We start from the raw sequence: 6,159 nt of genomic DNA on the forward strand, positions 1-6,159 counted from the left end.
CACCTGAGGGCTTTGAGTCTTGACTCTCATTAATCCATTTTCCTTACTGTAATCAGGGAGATCTTTCCCAAGTGCGTATCTGCTCAGATCCCTAACCTGGCTCTGCAATCATTATCCACAGTTTAAAATCCAAGCTTCTTGGGGCGCCTGGGTGGCTCAGTCAGTTAAGTGTCTGACTTCAGCTCAGGTCATGATCTCACGGTTTGTGAGTTCGAGCCCCACATCAGGCTCTGTGCTGACAGTTCAGACTGGCGCCTGCTTCGGATTCTGTCTCCCTCTGCCCCTCCCCTGCTCACGCTCTCTGTCTTTCAATAATAAATAAACATTAAAAAAAAATAAATAAAATCCAAGTTTCTTCACGTAGCCTATGAAATCTGGGTTTCTGGTCCCTGCTGGCCCTATAGCTTCCTTCATCTGCCCTTGGTCCCCAGCCCCGGCCCTCCCTCCCATTTGCCTGGGGTCTTTGCTCCTTCTGGGAAACACAGTGGAAGTAGATGGCTCCTCCTCCTTCTCCGGGAAGCCCTCCCTCCACCCCTTCTCAAGTGGGCTTCCCACTGGCACAGAGTCCCCCCACCCCCCAACGACAGCTGTCTCCCTACCAGGCTGGGAGTACTAGGCAGGCAGCGCTCCTTCCAGCTACTTGCACAGTGGTATTCCTGGCACAGAGCAGGTCCTGGTGACATTGCGTCCTTCTCGGGTTGTACTGGTCAGTCCCCTGGACTCAAAGCCCTCAGGCGGGCAGTGGGTCCTTTGTCTCTGTGCCCTCACATGGCCCCAGGTGCAGGGCACTGGAAGGACGCTAGTTCAGCGAACGGGTCGTTTATATTTCAGAGTCAGTCCCTTCGATGGGTTCATCAGAATCAGCCTGTTCACGGGGAGCCTGGGTGGCTCAGTCGGTTAAGCATCCAGTGTCGGCTCAGGTCATGAACTTGCAGTACCCGAGTTCGAGCCCTGTGTTGGGCTCTGTGCTGACATCCTGGAACCTGGAGCCTGGATTCTGTGTCTCCCTCTCTCTCTGCCCCTTCCCCACTCACTCGAATTTGTAAAGGACATATTTGACAGGCTTCAATGACAATTAATTCTAAAGACGGCTATCAGAATCAATACTGGTATAAAAAGCAGCATTCGTTTTCATGTGACTAAAATGTCAGTCGCTGGGAGCAAGAAATCCCAAACTCTAAATCCTTCACATACCTTGGCACTAAAGTCTGCCTGCATGGTTCCCAAAGAACGACATGTTATTTCATTATTAGCCTTTACAATTCAATGTTGCAAGAGTAACGTGAACTTTTTAAAAGATAAGCTTTAAAAGAAAATAAGATACAAGATAAGCGTTTTTCTTAGATATTCTTTTTTTTTTCTGTGAAAATGGTAACTTTGTGTTTTATTATAGAATCCCTTTTTTAAAAACATCAATAATGACCGATATTCCCACCACTCCACCCCCACCCCGCAGACCGCATATAACGCACCAGAGCTGACGCCCATTCGTACATCCCACCCACAGATGGAAATGTCTGCTCTCCACAGAAGGAAGACACTCACTTTAGCAGTTGTATGCCCTTCATGTCAAAAGTTTCCATCAGAATGACACCTTCCACCAGAGAAAAAAAAATAAAAATTTGTTCAGAAGTAACCTAAGCTTGTTTTTAAGTATTTAGAAAACCGTTTCCAACTTGTTCCTCCCTAAATATGCTCATCTATTTTTGTAAAAATGTACACTCATTTCTATTAAACTGAACTCTTGGGTTCCTAAATTAACTCTTAAAGGGGATCCTATTATTCTGTTTTGATTTCCTTCCTTTGTTAACTGCCACTTAAGGAAAAAATGACTCATTCTCCAAGTTGCCGTGGTTTTCATTTTTAAATTTTACACATTTTACCAAAATCTACTATGTTAAAAGTATCATACAATCTGTGTCATAAACACAGCCTCTGTCAGCGAGGCATAATAAATGGTGGCTTTTCCGTGTTTCTCATCTGGGACAGATGAATTTAGTTGAGTTAGCGAGGGTGACCCATGATGGTAGGCCACTACCAATCCCTTTGAGGATAATGGCCAAGGGAAAATTAAACATTGGGCGTCGGAAGCGGAGAAAGGAAGCTACATCAGAATTTATTCCCGAGCCTTGTTCCTGAAGTGGCCTTTGTTACCCACAAGATTCAAAGGCAGATAAAGGTATTCCATCTACTTAAATTAACACATTTTTGATGGGGCCACCTGAGTGGCTCAGTTGGCTAAGCATCCGACTTCAGCTCAGGTCATGATCTCACGGCTCCTTAAGTTTAAGCCCCTTGTCGTGCTCTGTGCTGACAGCTCAGAGCCTGGAGCCTGCTTCAGATTCTGTGTCTCCCTCTCTCTCTGCTCCTCCCCCGTTCACACCTCTCTCTTTCTCAAAAATAAACATTAAAAAAATTTTAAATAACACATTTTTTTCTGAACGCATATAATTTTATCATCCACCAAAGTACTTTTAAAAATACATCCTTTGGGGCGCCTGGGTGGCGCAGTCGGTTAAGCGTCCGACTTCAGCCAGGTCACGATCTCACGGTCCCGGAGTTCGAGCCCCGCGTCAGGCTCTGGGCTGATGGCTCGGAGCCTGGAGCCTGTTTCCGATTCTGTGTCTCCCTCTCTCTCTGCCCCTCCCCCGTTCATGCTCTGTCTCTCTCTGTCCCAAAAATAAATAAAAAAACGTTGAAAAAAAAATAAAAAAAAATACATCCTTTAAAGAAGAGAGGAAAACAGGAATACCTATTATGACATTCAATTTCCTTCAGACAGTAATTTTCTTGGAATGTGGCTGAAGTTCAGATCCAAATCAAAGATGATAGAACCTCTGGCTGAGTCATCGGCAATCAAATTATTTTTTCTCCCCCAAGAAAAGTCATTTGGTAAAATTTGACATGCATTCATGATTTAAAATTAAAAACTTAATGTCTGCACAAACCAGGAGCAGAAGGGAACTTAACCTGACTGATTACATTTATCAAAAAATCCCCTGAAAATATCCCCTATAGATAAGATGGAAAAGACTATTACTTTGTACTGTAGGACCAGCACTAAGTCAATCAGAAAAGACATAAAAGACAAAGGACTAGAAAGGAAGAAACTATTATTATAGTAAATAACACAATTATCTGTACAGAAAACCCCCCAAAATCTACATACGTACTACCGGAAGTAAAGGTTTAAGGGGCACCTGGGTGCTTCAGTGGGTTGAGCATCCAACTCTTGATTTCAGCTCAGGTCATGATCTCAGTCGTGAGACTGAGCCCTGTGTCAGGCTCCACGCTCAGAGTGGACTCTCTCTCTCCCCCCCTCTCTGTCTCTCTCTCTCTCTCCCTGCTCCTCTCCTGCTCGAGGTCTCTCTCTCAAAATAAATAAATAAACATTAAAAAAAGAGAAGGTTTAGCAAGGAGGCTGGCTATAAACTAATAGAAACAAATCAATTATATCTTTATACTCCCACAATAAACACAATCATCTAAAAAGCAAACACAAGGGCCACCTGGCCGGCTCCGTCGGTAAAGCACGCAACTCTTGATCTCCAGGTGGTGAGTTTGAGCCCCGTGTTGGGGTGGAGACTATTTAAAAATAATAACAAATAAAAATATAACTATGGGGGCACCTGGGTGGCTCAGTCAGTTAAGCGTCCGACTCTTGGTTCCAGCTCAGGTCGTGATTTCACAGTTCATGAGTTCGAGCCCCGCATCGGGCCCTGTGCCGACAGTGTGGAGCCTGCTTGGGATTCTTTCTCTCTCCCTCTCCCTCTGCCCCTCCCCTGCTCTTGCTCTCTCACTCTCCCAAAATAAATAAACTTAATAGAAAAATAAATAAAACAAAATTATAAAATAAGAAGGTGCCTAGAAATAAATCTAATAAAAGATGTACGAGCAAAGCTTCTGGAGAAACTTTATAAAACTCTGTGGGACATTGAATTAAATACTCGTATTACCGAGGATCAAGAGTTTTTATAAAGCTACTGTAACCAAGACAGTGTGGTACTGGCACAGGGACAGACTCGTTGACCAGTGGAACAGAACAGAGAGCTCAGGAACAGACCCCACGGATATGGAGAACTTGGAGAAGGACAGAGGCAGTAGTGTAGATCCATGGGGAAACGATGGACCGTGGAATAAATGACACCAGGTCTGGCGGTTATCGGCATACAGGGCTCAAAATTGGACCATCACCTCCCAGCACACACAGTAATCAGTTCTTGAGAGATGACACTTAAAACTTTCAGAATAAAAGGTGTGGAAGTATCTTTATGATACTGAGGCGTCGAAGGGTTTCTTTCATCAAGAAACAAAAATGTGTTGACGATATAAGAAACGAGTTGTAAACTTAACCAGAGTCAGAACTTTTTTGCCGATTACTGGAAAGATGGAGAAGGCCATAATGAAAAAGAGAAAAAAATTACAAACAAAGCAGATATTCATGATACGTACAGGCGACCAAAGATTATTATCGCGAATATATAAAGAATGACGAACCAATAAGAAGAAGACAACCAAGTGTTTAAAAACGAGCAAATAGGGGCGCCTGGGTGGCGCAGTCGGTTGGGCGTCCGACTTCAGCCAGGTCACGATCTCGCGGTCCGTGAGTTCGAGCCCCGCGTCGGGCTCTGGGCTGATGGCTCAGAGCCTGGAGCCTGTTTCCGATTCTGTGTCTCCCTCTCTCTCTGCCCCTCCCCCGTTCATGCTCTGTCTCTCTCTGTCCCAAAAATAAATAAACGTTGAAAAAAAATTAAAAAAAAAAAGAGCAAACAACATGAGCAAGCGTGTCACAAAAAGAAACACCAGTGATATAAAAACACGGGATGAGATGCTCATCAGTAATTCAGGAAATACAAAATAAGACCACAGTGAAACCGCCCTCTAAAACCCACTAGATAGGCAAAATCGAGAGTCTGCCAATCCCAGATGGTAGCAACGATGGGATTTGGTGAGGCTGACAAGACCATGAGTTAGAACTACTGCTCTGAGAAGCGTTGAGCACAGTAGCAGAGTTATATTGTTCAAACCATATTTTCTGGTCCTCCCTGTGCAAAGATTACGCTCTCTGCCCTGTTCGATGCCAGCCTCACCACATGACTCGCTCTAAAGGTTAGACTCTAACCAACCAGCTCTGAGCAAAGTGGCACGTATGCCTTTGCCCTGAGACGGCCAGTGTTCCAAGTAGAAGCTCCCCCTCCCCCTAAATCCGAGTGAAGTCACGTGGGACGGAGCCACTCTCAGCCTGCCGTGGCCATGTAATGATAGCAAGAAATGCTTGTTTTGTCCAAGTCCATGAAGATTGTGGGGGGGGGGGGCAGGGAGGGACATTTGTTATTTCTGCATAACTTAGTTTATAAAGTTGAACATTCATATGCCCAAAGGTCCAGAAATTTCACTCGGAGGAAGTTTCCCTAGAGACACTCTTCCACAAGACACACATGAAAAAAAACATTCATACCGGGGCGCTTGGGTGGCTCAGTCGGTTAAGCGTCCGACTTCGGCTCAGGTCATGATCTTGTGCATGAGTCTGAGCCCCGCATCGGGCTCTGTGCTGACAGCTCAGAGCCTGGAGCCTGTTTCAGATTCTGTGTCTCCCTCTCTCTCTGACCCTCCCCTGTACATGCTCTGTCTCTCCCTGTCTCAAAAATAAATAAATGTTAAAAAAAAATTCATACCAACATTGCCTATAATTGCAAAAAAAAAAAAAAACAACAACTGCAAATGACTCACATATCTTTTGATTCAGAACGCATTGATAAATTATGGTATATTTGCAAAATTATACAATCGTTAAAATGAATGCATTCTAGTTACACACAATTATATGAATGAATCTTATAAATAGAATTTTGAGTGATTAAACCAAGTCACATACAGTGTAATATCATTGTCATAAGGCTAAAAAACAAGCAAAACTAAATAACGTAGTTTTGGAGTACATAAATATGTGAGCAATGATTTTTTTTAAAGCAAGAGAATCGATCGAATTGATGTTCCTGAGAGACGGTGTCTGGGGGTGAGGTGGAGAGGTAGGCAGAAGATGAGGGAGGAAAAGCAACACGGAGAGGATGCTCTGACCTTGACCCTGACCCTATAAAGGGTCAGATGTTACATATTTTAGGCTTTGTAGAGACCATACAGTCTCTTGCACAACTACTC

Source organism: Lynx canadensis, chromosome C1 (assembly GCF_007474595.2).
Source record: "Lynx canadensis isolate LIC74 chromosome C1, mLynCan4.pri.v2, whole genome shotgun sequence".
Lineage (NCBI taxonomy): Eukaryota > Metazoa > Chordata > Mammalia > Carnivora > Felidae > Lynx > Lynx canadensis.